At 36.6% G+C, this 26,388-nt stretch overlaps 1 pseudogene; it reads right to left on the bottom strand.

Annotated features, from left to right (window-relative positions):
- LOC102185933 lies at positions 1 to 26,388 on the bottom strand (annotated as a pseudogene).

Below are 26,388 nucleotides of genomic sequence, written 5' to 3'. Positions count from 1 at the left end.
CTATTTTCCTCCTGTCCACCATGCTGGCTTTGGAACTCCATGGTCAACTTTCTCTTTTGGTCTTTCTTCTTTATAGCACAGCAGTTTGGTGGTGCTGTCCATTAGCAGGTAGACCACCAACTCATAAGTGGCCATCATAATGGCTGTGTTTGGAATCTGTCTCACCAGATGAGTTGTCAGATCATGGTAAAGAGACCCAGAGCCTTCTTGAACAAGCAAAGATAATGTCTGAAAAAAGGATCTATATTTTGTTCCTTCTTCACACAGTCTTGTTCTCACAACTTCATGTGGATATGCTATACTTGTGGCACACATTTTTGAGCTAGCATCATTCCCAGAAAATCTGACACTTCTTTACAGACTCTTCTTCATTTTCCATTGTAGAAGCAATCTTATATTTCAGTGGTGCTTGCTTAATATTTTCATAAATAGCAAAATGGATAACAGTCTCTGATATTCCAGCATATGAAGCAGACATTTTCCTATAAAATCCTTTAAGTCCATCTGTCTGATACACTTCAGGGACACACTGGAAAGCACCCATTCGCTTTTCCCCACGGTTCCTTGCATCAATCTATAGTAGAGTTTTTATAAGCCAAATGGGGTTGGTCGCTGTAATTGCAGTAAAACGAGGTTTAAGTTAGTCCATCCAGGAAGTGACCTGCGGATGGGGAGCATGAGATGACATGATCTCACTCTTTTCTCAAAGAGAAATGTACAGTAAATGCCTGGCAGTGCAGCTGAAATCGTGTGTACCTGGGAAGGATCAGGATCAAATAAACGATTCAACTTTTCCTTGTGGTTTAAATAAGCAGCAAATTATATTGCTCTGGAAAGGGCCACTGACACCAAACTGAGGCCTAATCCTCTAAACAGGGCACCGAAGCCCTTTTTTTTTTTTTTTTCACAAGGTCACCTTTAGACAATGGAGAGGTCCAGGAGACACTACTCCATTGACCCTGGCTCCGGCCGTGGTGCTCAGCTGAACTGCAGCGATGCAAGGTGTCACAGAAAATGACTGCAGCCGTTTTCACAACTTCCAGCGCACATGTCAGAATGATTCCCAATGCACCACCACGTTATCCGGCCAACAGGTGCACCAGCCTGTGCTTCTGGCTCCTCCTCTCTCCAGAGTGTCCTCCAGGGACTGAGGCGGGACGCGGATCCGGCCACGGGGCATAGGCCGCGCAGCTTCTGCTTGGCCTGGAGCATTGGGGGCCCCAGGGATGGCAAGGGGCGCGAATGGACATTCGGCTGCCGCCTTCCCCCAGCTCTGCAGCCGCCGCCTCCCACTCTGGCCCCGTGCTCAGCACCCGTGCTAGAGGGCTGTTTATTTTAGTATTTACAAAATTCTCTTGATGGGAAACATTTAAATTCCCTGGAAGAATGTAAAAGACACCTGGAACAGTTCTTTACTTAAAAAGTTTAAGGAAAGTTTTGGGAGAGTGCTATTATGAAGTTTCCCAAAAAATGGCAGAAGGTGGGACAAAATTTGTGAAGAAATGGTTCAAAAAAGTTCTTTGTGAAAATGAAATATATGTTTTTAAAATTTTTACTTTAAGTGAAAATGGAATATGTGTCTATTTTTGCTTTACTTTTTGATCAACTCAATACAATTGGCTCAATTTCTTAAGTTAAACACAGATCATCTTAAAATAACTTAGTTTCACTCTCTCATGTCCTATGTTCCCTAAATTTCTTCATATGTTAAAACATAATCATAGTATTGCAAATCCTGGCATAATGGAATAAATCTGTAAATGATATTTTGTTTTATTCTACTCTTTTCTTTTCAGTGGTATTTAGAAAAGATTTCAGACTTTAGAGAGAAGAGATTTGAGTTTAAATCCTACCTCTTCAAATAAACGTGTAATTTTAGTTAATAACCACACTGAGTTTCTTTAAACTTTAAAATTAAAATAGTACCAAATGTGAACCAAAGACTGTCACTTGCTATCTGGCTCTGTAAGGATTAAGTCACCAGCCAGTGCAGTCGTTGACCTTCAACACCCCCTGAAAGAAGTTCTGGGTGGAGGTCAAGAGTGAGATACTCTGTACTCTGGGGAAAATCGACAGAATAGACCTTCAGACACTTAGATATTTTCAGGAAGTTTTATGAGCCCAGTTTCTTGAATCTTCTCATGTCTAGAAAAGCACTAAAACTGTTAATGGACACATGTGTTCCCTGTAATTAGCAGCAACCTTCAACTAAAATGTGTGTTGACTGCATGTACCCTCCTTCACCAGTCATGTGTACCAATGACCTTCCCCTGCCTCATTGGAGCAGTCCCTCAAAGCTCTATAAGAGGTTGCCTCCCAGGTTATAGTCCTCAGTAAACTCCAAATACAACTTCACAACTCACACATTGCACGTTTATTTTAGTCCATGCAATCTTCTACCAATGTTATGCCCTCTAGGAGTGGAAACATTTATGAAGCCTCTGATATATAGAAAGTCTTCAGGAAATGGTAGCCTACTGGATGCTTAGGGCTGGTGCACTGGGATGACCCAGAGGGATGGTACAGGGAGGGAGGAGGAAGGGGGATTCGGGATGGGGAACACGTGTATACCTGTGGTGGATTCATGTTGATGTAAGGCAAAACCAGTACAATATTGTAAAGTAATTAACCTCCAACTAAAATGAATAAATTTATATTAAAAAATAAAAAGAGATCTCTAATGTAGTAAATGCAATTGTTTATGTTTAGGAAATATAATAATATAAATTCTTAGAACATTTTCTAATACAGGATATTCTAAACTGTCCTTAAAAGTGGTTTTGTGGAATTGAGCTGCAGGAGTTGCTTGTGTCTAGGTTCGATGCAAGATACAGGATGCTTGGGGCTGGTGCACTGGGATGACCCAGAGAGATGGTATGGGGGTTCAGGATTGGGAGTATGGGTACACCTGTGGTGGATTCATGTTGATGTATGGCAAAACCAATACAGTATTGTAAAGTAAAATAAAGTAAAAAAAAATGTGGTTTTGTGAAGCAGGGTACCTGCCTAAATGCATCAATAATCTCTATATATATTTGGTTTAACTATAAATTATTTCAGGATATATACCTTCTAAATAATGAATTTTATATAGAATTTTGGCAACAGGATAGGCAACAAGAAAAACAAAGATGGAAATTTGAGGCCAAAACACCAGAAGCCCACATCTCTGAGACTGGAGGGTCCCCTGCCTTGTAGTAGTGAGGGGATGAAGAGTATGCAGAGTTCACCCCACACTTGACCCTCCACAGAAACACTGGAAGAGGAGAGAAAGGCAGAGGCCAGAAAGAGCATATCATTCATCCCCACCCACATGGCCCTTGCTCCTGCTCCTCAAAGAGCTTGACACAATATGGCAAAGACTTGAATACAACCACTCAAGTCTAGCTGTAGGATGGGCCTGAGATGCCAAGGAGATGCTCTAGTTCACAGGCAAATAGGACCTTTCATAAGAAAAGAAGTATTAATAGAAAAGTATTAAGAGATTAAGTATATTTGAAACACAATTTCTAAACAAAGCTATCAATGCCTAGGACAGGTAGAAGCCACTTGTGGTGTTAATTCATTTTGTAGTTTTTGCTTCTAGATATTAATTTGTTACTGCAATTCTGTATACTTGATATTATAAATCTTTGAGTTTTAGTTTCCACTGACCAGACTGGAGAATCACACCTTTTATTCTCAGCATGACTCTGAATACTTCCTACTAAGTTCTAAACTTAGTAGACCATTACTATTGTTGTTCAGTTACAAAGTTGTGTCTGACTCTGCAGCCCCACAGACTGCAACATGCCAGGCTTCTCTGTCTTTCACCATCTCCTGGAATTTGCTCAACTTCATGTCCATTGAGTCAGTGATGCTATCCAAACATCTCATCCTCTGCTGTCCTCTTCTCCTTTGACCTTCAATATTTTCTAGTATCAGGATCTTTTCCTATGATTTGGCTGTTTGCATGAGGTGGCCACAGTATTATAGCTTCATTACCAGTCTTTTCAATGACTATTTGAAGTTGAATTCCTGTAGGATGACTGATTTGAACTCTTTGCTATCAGGAGACTCTCAAGAGTCTTCTCCAGCACCACAATTTGAAAGCATCGATTCTTTGGTGCTCAACCTTCTTTATGGTCCAACTCTCACATCCATACATGACTACTGGAATAGTTTTAAATATATGGACCATTATCAGCAAAGCGATGTCTTTTCTTTTTAATATACTTTCAATATTCGTCATAACTTTTCTTCCAAGGAGCAAGCATCTTTTAATTTCATGGCTGCAATCACCATCTGCAGTGATTTTGGAGCCCATGAAAATAAAATTTGTAACTGTTTCCATTTTTTTCCTTTCTATTTGCCATGAAATGATAGGATCAGATGCAGTGATCTTAGTTTTTGAATTGTGAGCTTTAAGTCAGCTTTTTTGCTCTTCTCTTTCACCCTCATCAAGAGGCTCTTTAGTTCCTCTTCACTTTCTGACATTAAAGTGATGTCTTCTGAATATGTGAGGTTGTTGATATTTCTCCTGGCAAACGTGATTCCACCTTGTGAGTCACCCAGCCTTGCATTTTATGTGATGTACTCTGCATAGAAGTTAAATAAACAGGGTGACAATATACAGCCTTGCCATACTCTACCAATTTTGAACCAGTCATTTGTTTCATGTAAAGTTCTAACCATTGCTTCTTGACTTGCATAGAAGTTTCTCAAGAGACAGAAAAGGTTGGATCATATTCCCATATCTTTAAGAATTTTCCGAAGTTTGTTGTGATCCACATAGTCAAAGGCTTTAATGTTGTCAATGAAGCAGATGTAGATTTTTTGGGGGGCGGGGATTCCCTTGCTTTTTTATGATCCAATGATGGTTGGCAATTTGATCTCTGATTCTTCTCCCTTTTCTAAATCCAGCTTGTGCCTTTAGAAGTTCTCATGTCACATACTGCTAAAGCCTAGCTTGAATGATTTTTTTTAAGTTTTATTTTTACTTTATTTTACTTTACAATACTCTATTGGGTTTGCCACGCATTGACATGAATCCGCCGCCGGCGTACATGAGTTCCCAATCCCGAACCCCTCTCCCACCTCCCACACCACACCATCTCCCAGGATCATACCCGTGCACCAGCCCCAAGCATCCTGTATCCTGCATCGAACATAGACTGGTGATTCGTTTCTTACATGATAGTATACATGTTTCAATGCCATTCTCCCAAATCATCCCACCCTCTCTTTTTCCCCCAGAGTCCTTGATCATAACCTTATTAGCATGGGAAATGAATATGATTGTAGGGTAGTTTGAACATTTTTTGGTACTGCCCTTTTTAGGAATTGGAATTAAAATTTATCTTTTCCAGTCCTGTGGTCACTTCTGACCACCACTGCATGCTGACAAATGCACGTGTTTTTGTCAATAAAATGTTCATTATTATAGTAATTTATCATTAACAACTTTACTGAATCACATTGTTTTTACTTTCAGAGCCCCACCCAGGGTACTTTTATGTTTCCAACATTCCTCTGTCTCGGGACTATGGATACTGGAAAAAATACAAGACAGATTTGTGGTTCAAACTCTAGCTACCAGTCAGCCCATCTCTGATTTTCTATTCACAACTGAGTTGTCTTTTGAGAACTCAAACATTAGGACTTGACTTTGTTCTAATTTTGCACTTCTTTTTAGATTATGTCAAGAAAGAATCATTCTTTTTTTTTTTTTAACCACTGTGTGTTTCATTTATCCTTGAATTTAAAATAAAAGTAAAATATTTTTTCAATGATTTCACCCTAGTTCTGGGTAATAGGTAAAGATTCTGTAGATACTTATTAATAGATTCCTTGTCTCTCACTGGTATTCATATTCAACAGTGGTGTGTCTATAAATATCTGGTGATACATTCTTGCCTCTTTTATTTCCTTCACTCTTTTCTTCTTTTAGGAAAAAAACAAAACTTACCTTTTTTTTTTTTTATATAAGTTGTAAATAATCATATGGTGCAAGAAGGTGAAATAAACATTGGAATTCAAAAAGAAAGCAATAATCAGTGGAAATTTATCTGTGCAACTTTCCTTTTGGGTACTAAATTCACATAAAATTTGTTTTGCTGCTGTTGGTGAAGAAAAGAGAACATTATTGTCTATTTACCATAGCGTCATGTATGGGAACCATGAATGATTCTAGAAGTACGAAGTATTAGCAGTATATATGTATCATCTGTATTATAAGTATTATATAAATACAAACTATATATATATTGCCAACACAGGAGATATAAAAGACACAGATTTGATCCCTGGGTCAGACGATCCTCTAGAGGAGAACATGACAAGCCACTCTAATATTTATACTTGAAGAATACCATGGACAGAGTAGCCTGGCAGGCTCTGTAGAGTCTCATGAAGAGTCAGACACGACTAATGTGACTTAGCATGCATGAACTCTTTGCACACAGATAACTTTGAAGTTCTACAAGATGCATTCAATAGTATTTAAATGGGAAGAGAGAGTCCAGTTAATATCTGGTTTTCAGCCACCTGAGACCAAACTGAATTTTACATGCAGAGAGGATTTTCAAGTTATATTCATTGCTGAAGAGTTCAAATTTTACTTTTTACTATACACTAGTCACTTGTGCTCCATGAACTTCAAATAATAAAGAGAACTATTATATCTACATTTTCCCATTATGTTAATTATTAGTTGCACATATTACCAAATCAAATTTCTTGTCCTCAGACCCAGAGTTTTACTCTTTCTACAAAATCTGAACTAAAGATCATTTTTACAGAGCCTTTCCACAACTGGGTAGGGTAAGTAAAATTATTAGCTTTGTAGCAATGATGCTTACCCTTTCATTGCTCTTGTGGATTCTAAATTTCATTATACCAATTATCTGTTGCTGCAAAACAAAATAACACAAGATATGACCACTGAAGAAAAGCATTCATTATCTCTCAGTTTCTGTGGTGCAGGACTTAGTTTAAACCTCTATTTAAAGATTTTTCATGATGTTAGATTCAAACTTTTAGCCAAGACTTTAGTCTCATCTGAAGAGTCAATTGGTAGAGAGGATGTTTTCCCAACATGCTAGCTGGCTCCTTTCAGAGTGAGCCAGTAAGAGGGTAAGAAAGTGCACCCAGGATAAAAGCTACATTAGTTTTGTAACTTCATCTCTTTTGTAAGTGACAATCTATCACTTTTATGGGTTTTATTTTTTTAGGAGTCACTATATTCAGGCTTTTTCATACTGTTCATGGGGTTCTCAAGGTAAGAATACTAAGTGGTTTGCCATTCCCTTCTCCAGAAGCTGAACACAAAAGAATTGATGTTTTTGAACTGTGGTGTTGGAGAAGACTTTTGAGAGTCCCTTGGACAGCAAGGAGACCCAATCAGTCCATCCTAAAGGAAATCAGTCCTGAATATTCATTGGAAGTACTGATGCTGAAGCTGAAACTCCAATACTTTGGCCACCTGATGTGAAGAATTGACTCATTGGAAAAAGTCCTGATGCTGGGAAAGATTGAAGGTGGGGGGGTGGGGACAGGGAGAAGGGGATGACAGAGAATGAGATGGTTGGATGGCATCACTGACTCAATGGACATGAGTTTGAGTATACTCTGGGAGTTGGTAGTGGATGGGGAGACCTGGCATGCTGCAGTCCATGGGGTTGCAAACAGTCAGACATTACTGAGCAACTGAACTGAACTGAACTGATATTCAGGCCATATTGAATTAGAGAGAATTGTACAAAGTCATCAATACCAGGTAGGGACATGATTGAGGACCACATTAGAGGCTGTCAGTGACATCCGGGAAAATGGGAAACATGCTTGTATTATATACAAGATGTTTCTAAAGCATAGAATTTAGTTTGAAATATAAAATTATTAAAGTAAAATGTAACAGAATTGAATTTCATTAAGGATAATTCAAATATAATAAGATGAAACTAGGTAGCATCATGGTTCAATAATTCGAAGTTAGAAAATTTCTTAACTCATGACTAAATTGCCGTTGTTATTCAGTCACTAAGTCATATCCAACTTGGGGATGCCATGGACTGCAGCACGCCAGGCTTCTCTGTACTTCACTATCTCCTGGAGTTTACTTAAACTCATGTACATTGAGTCAGTCATGCTTTATTACTAACCATCTTACCCTATCCCACCGTTTTCTCCATTTTGCCTTCAATTATCAACAGTATCAGGTGAAATGATACTGGCTTTTCCAATAAACTGGCTTTCTGCATCAGATGGCCAAAATATTGGAGCTTAGCTTCAGTATCAGTCCTTACAATGAATATTCAGTGTTGATTTCCTTTAGGATGGACTGATTTGATCTCCTTGCTGTCCAAGGGACTCTCAAGAGTCTTCTCCAGAACCAGAATTCAAAAGCATTATTTTTTTTTTTTTTTTTTTTTTTTAGCACTCAGCCTTCTATATGATCCAACTCGCACATCTGTACATGACTACTGGGAAAAAACTTAGCTTTGACTCAATGGACATTTGTCAGCAGGGTGATGTCTCTGCTTTTTAATATGTTTTCCTTCTAAGGAGCAAGCCTCTTTTAATTTCATGGAAAGCATCAAATAGAACAGATATGACACGTCTTGGAGAAAGTATAGTAATACAACACAATCAAAACACTGCTAAAGGAAGTTAACACATTTTTATTATGCCAGCTAAGTTACATATTGTTTTATACCTATTTTTTCTCCTTTACTTAATTTTCCCCAAAAGTTTAGTGATATTACCAAGTGCATAAATGCTTGAAACAAATATTAAGTAAATTAAGCAATCAACAGTTATTTAATAGGCAAATTTTATGGATATCATAAAAATGATGATTTACTCCCCAGTATTGGCTTTATATAACTGTGTGATTTGATAATTATATCTTCTTGCAGAATTGAATAGTTTATCATTATTTGATATTCCTCCATCACGTTTAATTTTCTTTGTTACAAAGCTAACTTTGTCTGAAGTTAATATAGTTATACCAAATTTCATTTGGTTGGTAATTACATATGTTTCCCCATCTACTTTATGTATAAATTATCTGAGTCAATATTTACAGTGAATTTCTTGCAGATTTTTCAGTATTACTTTTAAAATCCAGCCTAAATTTCTCTACCTTCTAACTAGTGTGTTTAGATCATTTATATTTAAAGTAACTATTGATATAGTTGGGTAAAGAGAGCTATATTTCTAACAGCTTTTTGTCATGCATTTGTACATTGTTTAATTTTTTCTATTTTTGTCACTTCTGATTTTAAGTGAGCATTTTTAATCATTCTATTTTATCTTTTATCATTATTTTTCATTTATGTTTTTTAAAGTTTATCAGGTGACTTCCCTCAAATTTACAATATACATAGTTTTTCTTTTTCAATTTATTCATTTTTAATTGAAGACTGTATATTTTCACCCTGCTTATTTAAATTCTATGCACAGAACATCAGGTGAAATGCTGGGCTGGATGAAGCACAAGCTGGAATCAAGATTTCTGGAAGAAATATCAATAACCTCAGATATGAAGATGACACTACCCTTATGGTAGAAAGCAGAGAAGAACTAAAGAGTCCCTTGATACAGGTGAAAGAGGAGAGTGAAAAATCTGGCTTGAAATCACTTTCAAAAAATGAAGATCATGGCATCCTGTCCCATCACTTTATAGCAAATAGATGGGGAAACAATGGAAACAATGAGAGACTTTATTTTCTTGGGCTCCAAAATTACTGCAGATGGTGACTGCAGTCATGAAATTAAAAGATCCTTTCTCTTTGGAAGAAAAGCTTTGACCAACATAGACAGTGTATTAAAAGCAGAGATAGCACTTTGCTGACAAAGTCCATCTAGTTAAAGCTATGGCTTTTCCTGTAGTCATATATGGATGTGAGAACTGGACCATAAAGAAGGCTGAGAGCTGAAGAACTGATGCTTTTGAACTGTGGTGTTGAAGAAGTCTCTTGAGAGTCCTGTGGACTGCAAGGAGATCAAATCAGCCCATCCTAAAGGAAATCAGTCCTGAATGTTCATTGGAAGGACTGACGCTGAACCTTAAGCTCCAGTACTTTGTTCACCTCATACAAAGAACAGACTCACTGGAAAAGACCCTGATTCTGGGAAAGATTGAAGGCAGTAGGAGAAGGGGACAACAGAGGATGAGATGGTTGCATGGCATCTCCAACTATATGGAAGTGAGTATGATCAAACTCTGGGAGTTGGTGATGGACAGGTAAGCCTGACATGCTGCAGTCCATGAAGTCCCAGAGTCGACTGAACCGAGTCGACTGAGTCCCGGCTGAGCAACTGAACTGAACGAAACTAAAAGACAGGGCCAATAATTAAAGATAGTGGAGGTCTATGAGCCTGTCACCAAAAATCTTGTTGCCAAGACATGCCTTAAATAAAATAGCTAGAATTTATTTCAAATGTTTATTTACAAGTAGACAGAATAATTGTTATGCAATCTCTTTTTGTGAATTCATTACATACAAAGTGTACTTCAGTCAGATATGATAAATTTAATATCAGTGTGAGCTAAAGGTCCATGTCATATGATGAATCCCTAAATGAGAGAAATGACAAAGAAGCTGAGTCACAATCTAGAGAATCACTTGGGAAGGCATTTGTTCATGGGTTCATCTGATTATAATGGAACATTTAGGCAAACTTGGAAGTGTCTCTACCATCTAGCTAGATTACCCACACATACTGCCACATACTTCATCAATTTTCTCCTATCATTTTTAATTTAAAACTTTTAAAATTATTATGATATAACACATTTCAAGAGAATTGGAAAATACAGAACAAAGTTATGTATAGTTCCACCATATACTACTACTACTACTATTATTATTATTATTATTATTTTTAATTTATTATTATTATTTTTAAATTGATAAAGATTTTAGTTGGAGTTTCAATATTATACTCTCAAAAATTAATAGAATGAATAGACAGAAAATTAGAAGGATACAATAGGCCTGAAAAAGGCTACAAACCAATTCAGCGTAATTAAGATTTATACAATTTTCACACAACAGGAAAATATAAATTCAATTATATTTAAGTTCCCATAAATTTTAAAGCTATAGACACTGGAACATATCCAGGAACATAAAACAAGGTGCAAAGAAAAAAAAAAAAAAACAAGGTGCAAAAAATTCAGTCTAAATATTTTGAAATTATATAAAGTCTGCTCTCCTATTACCATGGAATTATGTTAGAAATCAATATCAAAATGTACTGAAAATAACCCATATATTTTAAGTGCAATGTGACAATAACCAAGAGAGATCTTTGACTTAATCATTGAAAGCTTCAGTAAACTTAAAAGACTGAAAAAAACTCAGGGAGTGATTACACAGAAGAAAACATTTAAAGGAGATTTTAGTATCAAAATGAGAAACTAATATCAAAATAAAAAAATAATATCAAACATAATTTGGAGGACAAACAATACCTGGGCACTTATGTTTTTCAAAATATTCTAAGATAATTCTAATGTGCATCAAGATTTTAAAAAAGTGATTACAAATTTTTCTATTAAATGGTAATTTTCATGATACAAAATTCCATTATTTTCTGTTGGCCAATCATGATATAAGGTATTAAACAAACAGTTATATGATCACAATGGTAAAAGATGTTTATCAGTTTTCACAATCAATAGCGAGACATAAAATAAAAGATATGATTAAAAGTCATAACCTAAACATGATTATCCTAACAAAAAAAGGAACTCACATAGAGTTTGAGGGATTAAGTAGAGTGATGTGGTAAGTGGGGGTGCCTACATGTACAAGCTCTCATCTGTCCAGGCAATCTGTATTGGTGCACTTAACCCATTTACATTTAAGGCAATTATCAATATGCATGATCCTAATACCATTTTCTTAATTATTTTTTATTTATTTTACGTGAGATTTTTCTTTCCTTTTCTTCTGTTTCCTGACTAGAAAAATCCCTTTAGCATTTCTTGTAAAGCTGATTTGATGGTGCTGAATTTTTGCTTGTCTGTATAGCATTTGAGTTTTCCAACAAATCTGAATGAGAGTCTTGCTAGTTAGAACATTCTTAGTTGTAATTTCTTCCCTTTTATCATTTTAAACACATCATGCCATTCCCTTCCAGTTTGTAGAGTACCTGTTGGGAAATCAGCTAATAACCTTATGGGAGTTCCCTTATATGTTATTTCCTATTTCTCCCCTGTTGCTTTGAATATTTTATCTTTGTCTTTAATTTTTGTCAATTTGATTACTATGTGTCTTGGAGTGTTCCTCCTTGGGTTTATCCTGTCTGGGACTTTTAGAAGCTTCTCTGAGCTTCCTGGATGTTCTTGATTATTTCATCAACCTATTTCTTGTTAGGGAAATTTTAAGCTACTATGTCTTCAAATATTTTCTCAGGTCCTTTCTCTCTCTCTTCTCGTTGTCAGTTCACTTCAGTTCAGTTCAGCTCAGTCGTGTCTGACTCCTTGCGACCTCATGGATAGCAGCATGCCAGGCTTCCCTGTCAATCACCAATTCCGGAGTTTTACTCAAACTCATGTCCATAGAGTTGGTGATGCCATCCAACCATCTCATCCTCTGTTGTCCCCTTTTCCTCCCGCCTTCAATGTTTCCCAGCATCAGTCTTTTCCAATGAGTGAGTTCTTCACATCAGATGGCCAAAGTATTGCAGTATCAGCTTCAGCATCAGTCCTTCCAATGAATATTTAAGACTGATTTCCTTTACAATGGACTGGTTGGATCTCCTTGCAGTCCAAGGGATTCTCAAGAGTCTTCTCTAACACTGGAGTTCAAAACCATCAATTCTTCATCTCTCAGCTTTCTTTATAGTCCAACCCTCACATCCATATATCACTACTGGAAAAACTATAGCTTTGACTACACAGACATTTGTTGTCAAAGTAATGTCTCTGCTTTTTAATATGCTGTCTAGGTTGGTCATAGATTTTCTTCCAAGGAGCAAGCATCTTTTATTTCATGGCTGCAATCACCATCTGCAGTGATTTTGGAGCCCAAGAAAATAAAGTCTGTCACTGTTTCCATTGTTTCCCCATCTATTTGCGATGAAGTGATGGACCGCTGGAGAAGGAAATGGTAACCCACTCCAGTATTCTTGCCTGGAGATTCCTGTGGACAGGGGAGCCTGGTGGGCTATAGCCCATGGGGTCGCACAGAGTCAGGCACCACTGAAACTACTTAGCAGCAGCAGGAGCAGATGGAACCAGAGGCCATGATCTTAGTTTTCTTAATGTTGAATTTTAAGCCAACTTTTACACTCTCCTCTTTCAATTTCATCAAGAGGCTCTTTGGTTCTTCTTCACTTTCTGCCATAAGGATGACGTCATCTGCATATCTGAGGTTATTGATATTTCACCCAGCAATCTTGATTCCAGCTTGTGCTTCATCCAGCCCAGTGTTTCTCATGATGTACTCTGCATATAAGTTAAATAAGCAGGGTGACCATATGCCACTTTGACATACTCTCTCCTGATTTGGAACCAGTCTGTTGTTCCAGGTCCAGTTCTAATTGTTCCTTCTTGACCTACATACAGATTTCTTAGGAGGCAGGTCAGGTGGTCTGGCATTCCCATCTCTTTAAGAATTTCCACAGTTTATTGTGATCCATGCCATCAAAGTCTTTGGTGTAGTCAATAAAGCAGAATTAGATATTTTTCTGGAACTCTCTTGCTTTTCAATGATCCAACGGATTGTGGCAATTTGATATCTGGTTCCTCTCCTTCTGGGACTCTGAAAATATGTGTTGGTAAATTTAATGTCCCAAAGATTTCTTTCTTTATTTTTTCCATTTATTTCTATATTTTGTTTTGCAGTAGTGATTTCCATAACTCTGTCTTCCAGATCACCTTTCCATTCTTATTCTCAGTTATTTTGATATTGATTTCTTTTAGTATATCATTTTTTTTTTAGTTTTTTATTTTTTAAATTTTAAAATCTTTAATTCTTACATGGGTTCCCAAACATGAACCCCCCTCCCACCTCCTTCCCCATAACATCTCTCTGGGTCATCCCCATGCACCATCCCCAAGCATGCTGTATCCTGTGTCAGACATAGACTGGCGATTCAATTCTTACATGATAGTATACATGTTAGAATGTCATTCTCCCAAATCATCCCACCCTCTCCCTCTCCCTCTGAGTCCAAAAGTCCGTTATACACAGCTGTGTCTTTTTTCCTGTCTTGCATACAGGGTCGTCATTGCCATCTTCCTAAATTCCATATATATGTGTTAGTATACTGTATTGGTGTTTTACTTTCTGGCTTACTTCACTCTGTATAATCGGCTCCAGTTTCATCCATCTCATCAGAACTGATTCAAATGAATTCTTCTTAACGGCTGAGTAATACTCCATTGTGTATATGTAGCACAGCTTTCTTATCCATTCATCTGCTGATGGACATCTAGGTTGTTTCCATGTCCTGGCTATTATAAACAGTGCTGCGATGAACATTGGGGTACATGTGTCTCTTTCAATTCTGGTTTCCTCGGTGTGTATGCCCAGCAGTGGGACTGCTGAGTCATAAGGTAGTTCTGTTTGCAATTTTTTAAGGAATCTCCACACTGTTCTCCATAGTGGCTGTACTAGTTTGCATTCCCACCAACAGTGTAGGAGGGTTCCCTTTTCTCCACACCCTCTCCAGCATTTATTGCTTGCAGATTTTTGGATTGCAGACATTCTGGCTGGTGTGAAGTGGTACCTCGTTGTGGTTTTGATTTGCATTTCTCTAATAATGAGTGATGTTGAGCATCTTTTCATGTGTTTGTTAGCCATCCGTATGTCTTCTTTGGAGAAATGTCTATTTAGTTATTTGGCCCATTTTTTGATTGGGTCGTTTATTTTTCTGGAATTTTTTTTTCATTGTAAAAAACTATTTTAATTATTAAAATTATAAATGATGTATATATTGTAGATAAAGTTCAGGTCCTCTCAGAGAACCATCTACATCCTCCTCCCTGTCCTTCTTCCCCAGAAGTATTCATTGTTATTAATTAAGCATGCATTCTTTTTTTTATTTTTTTAAATTTTAAAATCTTTAATTCTTACAAGCGTTCCCAAACATGAACCCCCCTCCCACCTCCCTCCCCACAACATCTCTCTGGGTCATCCCCATGCACCAGCCCCAAGCAAGCTGCACCCTACGTCAGACATGGACTGGCGATTCAATTCTTACATGACAGTATACATGCTAGAATTCCCATTCTCCCAAATCATCCCACCCTCTCCCTCTCCCTCTGAGTCCAAAAGTCCGTTATACACATCTGTGTCTTTTTTTCCTGTCTTGCATGCAGGGTCGTCATTGCCATCTTCCTAAATTCCATATATATGTGTTAGTATTCATTATTAGAGAAATGCAAATCAGAACCACAATGAGGTACCACTTCACACCAGTCAGAATGGCTGCGATCCAAAAATCTGCAAGCAATAAATGCTGGAGAGGGTGTGGAGAAAAGGGAACCCTCCTACACTGTTGGTGGGAATGCAAACTAGTACAGCCACTATGGAGAACAGTGTGGAGATTCCTTAAAAAATTGCAAATAGAACTACCTTATGACCCAGCAGTCCCACTGCTGGGCATACACACTGAGGAAACCAGAATTGAAAGAGACACATGTACCCCAATGTTCATCGCAGCACTGTTTATAATAGCCAGGACATGGAAACAACCTAGATGTCCATCAGCAGATGAATGGATAAGAAAGCTGTGGTACATATACACAATGGAGTATTACTCAGCCATTAAAAAGAATTCATTTGAATCAGTTCTGATGAGATGGATGAAACTGGAGCCAATTATACAGAGTGAAGTAAGCCAGAAAGAAAAACACCAATACAGTATACTAACACATATATTTTTCTGGAATTGAGCTGCATAAGTTGCTTGTATATTTTTGAGATTAGTTGTTTGTCAGTTGCTTCATTTGCTATTATTTTCTCCCATTCAGAAGGCTGTCTTTTCACCTTGCTTGTATTTTCCTTTGTTGTGCAGAAGCTTTTAATTTTAATTAGATCCCATTTGTTTATTTTTGCTTTTATTTCCAGAATTCTGGGAGGTGGATCATAGAGGATCCTGCTGTGATTTATGTCTGAGAGTGTTTTGCCTATGTTCTCCTCTAGGAGTTTTATAGTTTCTGATCTTACATTTATATCTTTAATCCATTTTGAGTTTATTTTTGTGTGGGGTGTTAGAAAGTGATCTAGTTTCATTCTTTTACAAGTGGTTGACCAGTTTTCCCAGCACCACTTGTTAAAGAGATTGTCTTTACTCTATTGTATATTCTTGCCTCCTTTGTCAAAGATAAGGTGTCCATATGTGTGTGGATTTATCTCTGGGCTTTCTATTTTGTTCCATTGATCTATATGTCTGTCTTTGTGCCAGTACCATACTGTCTTGATGACTGTGGCTTTGTAGTAGAGCCTGAAGTCAGGCAAGTTGATTCCTCCAGTTCCATTAATTTCTGTTTGTTTTTTCTTTATTTCTTCTACGCAGTAAGTGAAGAAGTGAAGTGAAGTTGCTCAGTCATGTCCGATTCTTTGCAACCCCATGGAGTGTAGCCTACAAGGCTGCTCTGTCCATGCAATTTTCCAGGCCAGAGTACTGGTGTGGGCTGTCATTTCCTTTTCCAGGGGATCTTCCCGACCCAGGGATCAAACCTGGGTCTTCCACATTGCAGGCAGACAATTTATCGTCTGAGCCACCAGGGAAGCAAACTTTTATTGCATCTTCTCCATTCTTTTTCAGAGATCTTGGATTATCTTCACTATCATTATTTTGAAATGTTTTCTGGAAGGTTGCCTATCTCCACCTCACTTGATTGTTTGTCTGAGATTTTTTATTGTCCCTTCACCTGGGACATAACCGTCTGCCTCTTCATTCTGGTTAACTTTCTGTGATGTGATTTTTCATTCTAGTGCTATGGGATTGTAGCTCTTGCTTCTTCTGTATGCCCTCAGTGGATGAAGTTAAGAGGTTTGTGTAAGCTTCTGGATGGGAGAAAGAAACTGGTGGTGGGAAAAACTGAGTCTTGCCCTAGTAGGCTGGACTGTGTTCAGTAAAATTTAATGCAATTGTCTGCAGATGGGTGGGGTTGTGCTCCCTCCCTCTTAGCTGATTGGCTTGAGGTGATCCAGCTCAATGGTAGGGCTAATGGCAATTCCAAGAGGGCCTATGCCCGAATGCATCTACCAGTACTGATGCCACTAGTGTCCCTGTCCACAGAGCAAGCCACACTGCTAACCCATGCTTCTGGAGAGGCTCCAACATTAGCAGGTAAGTCTAGTTTAGTCTTCTGTGGGGTCACTGTCCCTTTCTCTGGGTCCTTGTTCCAACAAGATTTTGTTTATGCCCTCCGTGAGTGGAGTCTTTGTTTCCCCCTGTCCTGATGAAGTTCTGTAATCAAATCTTGCTGGCCTTCAAAGTGAGGTTCCCTGAGGATTCTTAGTCCCTTTGCTGGGTCCCCAGGCTGGGAAGACTGATGGGCTCAGAACCTTCACAATAGTAGGGGAGCTTCTTTGGTATTATTCTCCAGCTAGTGGGTCACCCACATGGTGAGTATGGGATTTGATTTTATCATGATTTTGCCCTCCTACCATCTCCATTGCAGTCTCTCTTTTGTCTTTGTCTTTTTTGGTGGGCTCAAGAATTCTCCTGTTAATGGTTGTTCAACAACTGGTTGTGATTTTGGTGTTCTCACAGGAGGGATGAATGCACTCCACCACTTTGAACCAGTCTCTGTGTGCATCTTTATACCTCTCTATCATGTTTAATTTTAACTAACAAAACTTATGGAGAATCTCTAGATGTTAATATATGAAGGTCATGGAATTCTCCTTTCCATGGTAGTTGTTTTTATTAGGGTCACTAAAATGCTCCCTAATATTCCTGGAATGTGGATTTCTAATTGTGATAATTTAAGTATTAACAATTTGCTTCTTATAGATAAATTCAAGTTAATTTATATACATCTGTTCATCTCAGTATTTATGTTGCAAGAGTTAAAAGTAAATTTATCCAAAAATCAGTCCTCATTGTAGATGGCAACTCTTGCAGAATCTTTCCAAGACTTCTTTATTAAATTGTGGGACTGTTATGTTTGCATTAGGTGGAAACGGATAAGATCATGAAAATATAATCAATGAGAAACTGTAGATATGATCCAGATGCTTTCACTGTAAGACATTTTCTTATCCATAGAAATTCTGGAGATGATGATTTCTAATATGCCCATCCTGATGTCTATCTATCCTTAAATTCTTTCACAAATGGGATGGTGAGCTAAAAGATGGTTTTACCACTTATTCTGCTACATATAATGTTGGGATTAAATGTTGTCAAAATGGTTGTTGGTATAGTGATCATATAATTCATTGTCTAAGCCCCAACACTTAAGAATGAATAGAAAATGTTATAAGCATAATGCCAAGATAACATTATGTATTATGTATTTCCATAAATGTATGTAAATGTAAATTCCAAGCAAGATTTTGATGTCACCTTCCCAAGAGTTTTAGGTATGTCACCTGCCAGTGCGGGAGATGCAGGAGACCTGGTTTGATCCCTGGGTCAGTCTAACCCCCTGGAGAAGGGAATGGACCAATATTCTTGCCTGGAGAATTCCTTGGCAGACTACAGTCCATAGAATTGCAAAGAGTCAGACACAACTGAACAACTTTCACTTCACTTCACTTAATAGGGCCTATGTAAATTCTCTCCAAACTAAATAGATGTGCCATCATAAGAGACCTATTGTAAAGCGATAATCAATACTAAATCTATATAATAATATCAAAAAGGGCAGAGTTATATGCGCAATAAAATGCTACACTGAATTCTGTTATAACCAGCCATTTTAATTTAAAATTGTTAGAATTAATTTCATATTTGAAACTATTTACCAATCTATGTTTCATAGTCTTGGAAAGACTTGTTCATGAAAGACAAAACTTGATTTAGGAAAACTTCATAAATCTTGGTGGCATTTTATAAGTTAATTCTTTTTTTCAGAGGATGAGTGTTTGTATATGACAATGTACTAATGATAGTTGTTCTATCTTTGCTGTTAATTTCCAAATATTTGTAACCTTAAATATCCCTAAAATGTCTTTCAATTTTTTATTGAGTTATAATTAACTACTATTTTATATTAGCTTCAATATAACATAGTGATTTGACATCTTTATACATTACAACAGAATCACTGTGATAACATCAGTTACCATCCTTCACAATACATAGTTGTTACAATATTACTAGCGATAGTCTCTATGTGTACAGTATATCCCCATGATTATTTATTTTACAGTTGGGAAAATTTCTCACTTTTTTATCTATCCCCCCACACTCTTCTCTTCTGGCAGCCACCTGTTTGTTCTCTGTATCTGTGAGTCTGTTTCTGCTTTATTCGTTTGTTTTGTTTTTAGTTTTTACATGTAAGTGAAATGTTGCATTATTTGTTTTATTTTATTTGATTTATCTCACTTATCATTACACACTATAGGTCCATTTGTATTTCCATAAATATATTTTATCACTTTTAATAGCTAAGTAATATCCCATACTGCTGTTAAAGTGCTGCACTCAATATGCCTTCATATTTGGAAAACTCTGCAGTGGCCATAGGGCTGGAAAAGGTTAGTTTTCATTCCAATCCCAAAGAAAGGCGACGCCAAAGAATGTGCAAACTACCACAAATTTCACTCATTTCACACATTAGAAAAGTAATGCTCAAAATTCTCCAAGTGGCCTCAACACTAGTGAACTGAGAACTTCTAGATGTTCAAGAAAGATTGAGAAAAGGCAGAGAAACCAGAGAGCAAATTGCCAATATCTGTTGGATAATTGAAACAACAACATTCCAGAAAAACATCTACTTCTGCTTCATGGACTATGATAAAGTCTTTGACTATATGGATCACAACAAACTATGGCAAATTCTTAAAGATATGGGAATATTAGACCACCTTACCTGCCTCCTGAGAAATCTGTAAGAAGGTCAAGTAGCAACAGTTAGAAATGGGCATGGAACCAGTTAGACTGGTTCCAAAATAAGGAAGGAGTACATCAAGGTTATATACTGTCACTCTCCTTATTTAAGGGGTGCATCATGAGAAAAGCTGGGCTGGATGAAACACAAGCTCTGGAATCAAGATTGCCAAGAGAAGTATCAACATCAGATATGCATATGATATCATCCTTACGGCAGAAAGTGGAGAGGAAATAAACAGTCACTTGATGAAGATGAAAGAGGAGAGTGAAAAACCTGGCTTATAATCAACTTTCAAAAAATGAAGATCATGGCATCCTGTCCCATCATTTCATAGCAAATAGACAGAGAAACAATGGAGACAGTGATGGAATTTATTTTCTTGGGCTCCAAAATCACTGCTGATGGTGACTGACACCATGAAATTAAAAGACACTGGCTCCTTGGAAGAAAAACTATGTCAAACCTAGTCAGTGTATTAAAAAGCAGATACATTAATTTTTGCCAACAAAGGTCCATGTAGCCAAAGGTACATTTTTTCCAGTAACCATGTATGGTTGTAGAGTTGGACCACATAGAAGGCTGAGCACTGATTCATAATCAATTTCAAAAGAACTGATGCTTTTGAACTGTGGAGTTGAAGAAGACTCTTGAAAGTCCTGTGGACTGCAAAATCAAATCAGTCAATCCTAAAGGAAATTAGTCCTAAATATTCATTGGTAGGACTGATGCTGAATCTGAAGCTCCAATACTTTGGCCAACTGATGCAAAGAGCTGACTCATTAGAAAAGACCCTGATGCTGGGAAAGATTGAGAGCAGGAAGAGAAGGGGATGATAGAGGATGAGATGGTTGGATAGCATCACTGACTCAATGGACATCAGTTTGAGAAAGCTCTGGGAGATAGGGAAGCCTAGCATGCTGCAGTCCATGGGGTCGCAAAAAGTTGGATATGACTAAGCAGCTGAACAACAATAATATCCCATACATGTATATATAGATATACATATTCATATATATACATATTCATTTGTTTATGTCTTATTTGAGAAAAAAATCTATTCAGGCTCTTTGGCCACTTTTTAATCAGAATTTTTTTCATATTGAGATATATGATTTGTTTATATATTTTGGATATCACTTCCTTATCCAATATATAATTTGCTTATATCTTCCACTAGTAGGTTGTTCTTTCATTATACTAATATTTTTTTAATTGTGCAAAAGCTTTTCAGTTTGATGTAGTCCCATTTTTTAATCTTTGCTTTTGTTTTTCTTGTCTGAGAAGACATATCCAAAAATAATAAGACCCATATCAAAGAGTATATTCCATGTTTTCTTCTAGGAGTTTTCTTCTATTAAGTTTTAAGAACTTACAGGTCTTACATGTAAGTAAGATCTATGTTATTAATCTATTTTTAATTTAGTTTTGTATCTGGTGAATCAAAGAGGTCCAGTTTGATTATTTTGCCTATAACTATCCAGTTTTCCCAGCACCATTTATTGAATAAACTGCCTTTCCCTATTGTATATTATTTCCTCTTGTAGATTAAATGACCACATGAGCATGGGTTTATTTCTGGACTCTTTATTCTGTTCCATTTATCTGTATGTCTGTGTTTGTTTGTTTGTTTGTCTTTTTCAGTGCCATACTGATTTGATTGCTTTATATTTATAAATTATACCTTTATATTCTGATAGCACAATATCTCAGTGTTGTTCTTTTTCCTCAAGTTGCTTTGGCTACTTTAGGTCTTTGGTGTTCCCATAAAAATTTTAGGATTATTGGTACTAGTTCTATGAAAAATTGATATTTTGATGGAGATTGCATTGAATCTACAGATTGTTTGGGGACATATGTACATTTTAATGATTTTGATTCTTCCAATCCATGAACACAATAACTTTCAAATTATTAGTGTCTTTTTCAATTTCTCTCTGATTAAATTTTTTTTACAGTTTTCTAAGTTCAAGTCTCTTGTGGTCTTAAATTTATGTATTTTATTATATTTGATGTAATGGGAGATATTATTATTTTATTTCTGATAGTTCTGTATTAGTGTCTAGAAATGCAACTAATTTCTGCATGTTAATTTTGCATCCTGACAATTTATTAAATTAATTTATTAGTTCTAATAGGTTTTTGGTGGAGACTTTAGTGTTTTATATCTATAGGGAGAGAAATATAGTATTTTGCCACGTGCAAATAGTGACAGTTTTATGTTTTCCCTTACAATTGAGATGCATTTTATATACTTTTTTTTTTGTATAATTGCTCTAGTTAGAGCTTTCAACAGTATGTTGAATAGAGTGGTGAGAGTGGGAGAATTTTTGTTGTGTTCCTACTCTTAGAGAAAAAGCTTTCAGCATTTCATCATTATTATCTTAATTGAGGGTTTGTCATATAGTGTCTTTATTATGTTATAGTATTGGAGAAGGCAATGGCACCTCACTCCAGTACTCTTGCCTGGAAAATGCCATGGAGGGAGAAGCCTGGTAGGCTGTAGTCCATGGGGTCTCTAAAAGTCAGACATGACTGAGCAACTTCACTTTCGCTTTTCACTTTCATATTGGAGAAGGAAATGGAAACCCACTCCAGTGTTCTTGTCTGGAGAATCTCAGGGACGGGGGAGCCTGGTGGGCTGCCGTCTTTGGGGTCGCACAGAGTCGGACACGACTGAAGTGACTTAGCAGCAGCATGTATCTTTCCTCTATAGCCACTTTGGTGACAGTTTTTTTTTTTATCATAAATGAATGTCTAATTTTGTCAAAAAAAATTCCATGCCTCTATTGAGATAAGTAATGATGTTTATCCTTCAATTTCTTAATGTAGTGTATCACATCAATTGATTTATGGGGATTAACCTATTCTTGCATCTTTGGGGTGAAACCCATTTGATAATATTGTATGATCCTTTTAATATACCAATGCAATCCCTATCAAGCTACCACCAGTATTTTTCACAGAGCTAGAACAAATAATTTCACAATCTGTATGGAAATACAAAAAAAAAAAAAAAAAACTCAAATAGCCAAAGCAATCTTGAGAAAGAAGAATGGAACTAGAGGAATCAACCTGCCTGACTTCAGGCTCTACTACAAAGCCACAGTCATGAAAACAGTATGGTATTGGCACAAAGACAGAAATATAGATCAGTGGAACAAAATAGAAAGCCTAGAGATAAATCCACACACCTATGGACACCTTATTTTTGACAAAGGTGGCAAGAATATACAATGAATTAAAGACAATCTCTTTAACAAGTGGTGCTGGGAAAACTGGTCAACCACTTATAAAAGAATGAAACTAGAACACTTTTTAACACCATACACAAAAATAAACTTAAAATGGATTAAAAATCTAAATGTAAGACCAGAAACTGTAAAACTTCTAGAGGAGAACTTAGGCAAAACACTCTACAGCATACATCACAGCACTATCCTCTATGACCCACCTCCCAGAATACTGGAAATAAAAGCAAAAATAAAGAAATGAGATCTAGTTAAAATTAAAAGCTTCTGAGCAACAAAGGAAACTATAAGCAAGGTGAAAAGACAGCCTTTGGAATGGGAGAAAATAATAACAAATGAATCAACTGACAAACAACTAATCTCAAAAATATACAAGCAACTCCTGCAGCTCAATTCCAGAAAAATAAATGACCCAATCAAAAAATGGGCCAAAGAACTAAATAGACATTTGTCCAAAGAAGACATACAGATGGCTGACAAACACATGAAAAGATACTCAACATCACTCATTATCAGAGAAAAGCAAATCAAAACCACAATGAGGTACCATTTCACGCCTGTCAGAATGGCCGCGATCAAAAAGTCTACAAGCAATAAATGCTGGAGAGGGTGTGGAGGAAAGGGAACCCTCTTACACTGTTGGTGGGAATGCAAACTAGTATAGTCAGTAGGGAGAACAATGTGGAGATTCCTTAAAAAACTGGAAATAGAACTGCCTTATGACTCAGCAGTCCCACTGCTGGGCATACACACTGAGGAAACCAGAAATGAAAGAGACACGTGTACCCCAATGTTCATCACAGCACTGTTTATAATAGCCAGGACATGGAAGAAACCTAGATGTCCATCAGCAGATGAATGGATAAGAAAGTTGTGGTACATATACACAACGGAGTGTTACTCAGCCATTAAAAATAATACAAGTGAATCAGTTCTAATGAGGTGGATGAAACTGGAGCCTATTATACAAAGTGAAGTAAGCCAGAAAGAAAAATACCAGTACAGTATACTAACACATATATATAGAATTTAGAAGGATGGTAACTATAACCCTGTATGTGAGACAGCAAAAGAGACACAGATGTTTAGAACAGTCTTTTGGACTCTGTGGGAGAGGGTGAGGCTGGGATGATTTGGGAGAATGGCATTGAAACATGTATAATATCATATAAGAAATGAATTGCCAGTCTAGGTTTAATGCAAGATACAGGATGCTTGGGGCTGGGGCACTGGGATGACCCAAACAAATGGTATGGGGAGGGAGGTGGGAGGGGGATTCAGGATTGGGAACACGTGTACACCCGTGGTGGATTCATGCTGATGTATGGCAAAACCAATGCAGTATTGTAAAGTAAAATAAAGTAAATTTTTTTTAAAAAAAGGGAAAAAAATATGTCATTGAATTCAGTTCAGTAACATTTTCTCAAAGATTGTTAGAACTATATTATTTAAGATATTGGCCTGTAACTTCCTTTTTTTTTTTTTTTTATGATGTCCTTTGTTTTTTGGTATCGAGGAAATGCTGACCTGATAAAATAAATTCAGAAGTATTTCTTTCTCTTCAAGTTTTTGGAAGAAAATTGAGATAGAGAGATGCTGAAAGAATTTACCTTTGAAGCTATATGAACCTTGGCTTTTGTTTTGGAGAGATTTTAGATTACTGATTCAATGTAGTTACAAGTAACAGGTCTGTTCAAGTTTTCTATTTCTTCATTTGTACGTTTATCAGAATTTGCCAATTTTGTAGGTTGTCTAATATGTTGACACGTATTTTTTTTTAATAGAGTCCCTTATGATCATTTGTTTTTCTTTTGTGTTGGCTGTAATTTCTCCTCTTTCATAATTAATTTTATTTATTTGGACTCTATTTGTTTACTAATGAGTCGGTATAGTTTAATCAATTTTGTTTATCTTTTTAATGAATCAACTCTTAGTCTCACAGATTTTTCTATGAATTTTTAATTCCCTATTTCATTTATTTCCACTCTGATATTTATTGTTTCCTCCCTTCTGGTAAATTTTGGCTTCTTTTTCTTGCAGTTTTTTTTTTTTTTCAAGTGTACACTTACATTGCTTATTTGAGAGTTTCCTTAAGTTTTGAGGTAAGCCTATATTGGTATGAGCTTCCCACTTAGCACTGTTTTTTCTGGGTCCCATAGATCTTGGACAGCTGTATTGCATTTTCATTTGTCTCAGATTTTTTTTTAATTTCCTCTATGATTTCTTTGTTAATAAATGTTTGTTTAGCAGCACACTGCTTAGCATCTCTATGTTTCAATACTTTTCTAGTTTTCTTCTTGTAGTAGAATTCTAATTTCATATCTTTGCAATGCTAAAAAATCTTGATATTATTTCAATCTTCTTATAAGCATTCAGATTTTTTTTGTGGCCTAACTTGTGGTCTACCCTGGAGAATTTTACCTGTGCACTTGAAAAGAATGTGCATTCTGTTGCTTTTGGATGGAATATTCTGTATATATCCGAATATTGCAACCATCTGATATAGTGTTGTCATTTAAGGCATGATTTTCCTTATTTTTCTGTCGAGATAAATTTATCTAATTTTAATAGCAATTGCATGCTTAGTCCCTTACATTCTTTTTGTTTTGAAAACTTTTTGTTGTTGTTGTTGTTATTCTTAATTGGTGTTTTCCACTAGTCTATCTTCCAGGTTGCATATTCATTACTCTGTATCATTTAATCTACTGGTGAATTCTTCTATTATATTTTTTATATCATATATTGTATTTTCTGACTTTAAAAAATAGTCTCTATGATGAAACTCTCTTAGTTTCTCCATTGTCTTCTCCAGTTTGTGAGCTTCCTTATGACTGTTTCTTTGAACTCTATCAGGTAAATTATTTGTCTCCACTTGACTGAAGTTTGTTTCCTGTAATTTTATTTTCCTTTTTCATTTGGATCACATTCCTCTCTTTCCTTATTTGTTTAACTTTTTGTTATGAATTAGGTAAAATACCTACTTGTAGTCTTGAAGGAGTAGTCATGTGTAGACTGCTTGCACTTGGAAACTTTGGCAGACTGGGTGGAACTACAGCAAGCCCTGATTTGGGTCAGTTCCTGGCCCAAAGCCACCTTGGTAATGTGGTTGGGGAAGGGTGCAGGCAT

The sequence above is a fragment of the Capra hircus genome, chromosome 14, assembly GCF_001704415.2.
Source record: "Capra hircus breed San Clemente chromosome 14, ASM170441v1, whole genome shotgun sequence".
In the NCBI taxonomy this organism is placed as follows: domain Eukaryota; kingdom Metazoa; phylum Chordata; class Mammalia; order Artiodactyla; family Bovidae; genus Capra; species Capra hircus.
This window is presented reverse-complemented; position numbering and strand designations above follow the sequence as displayed.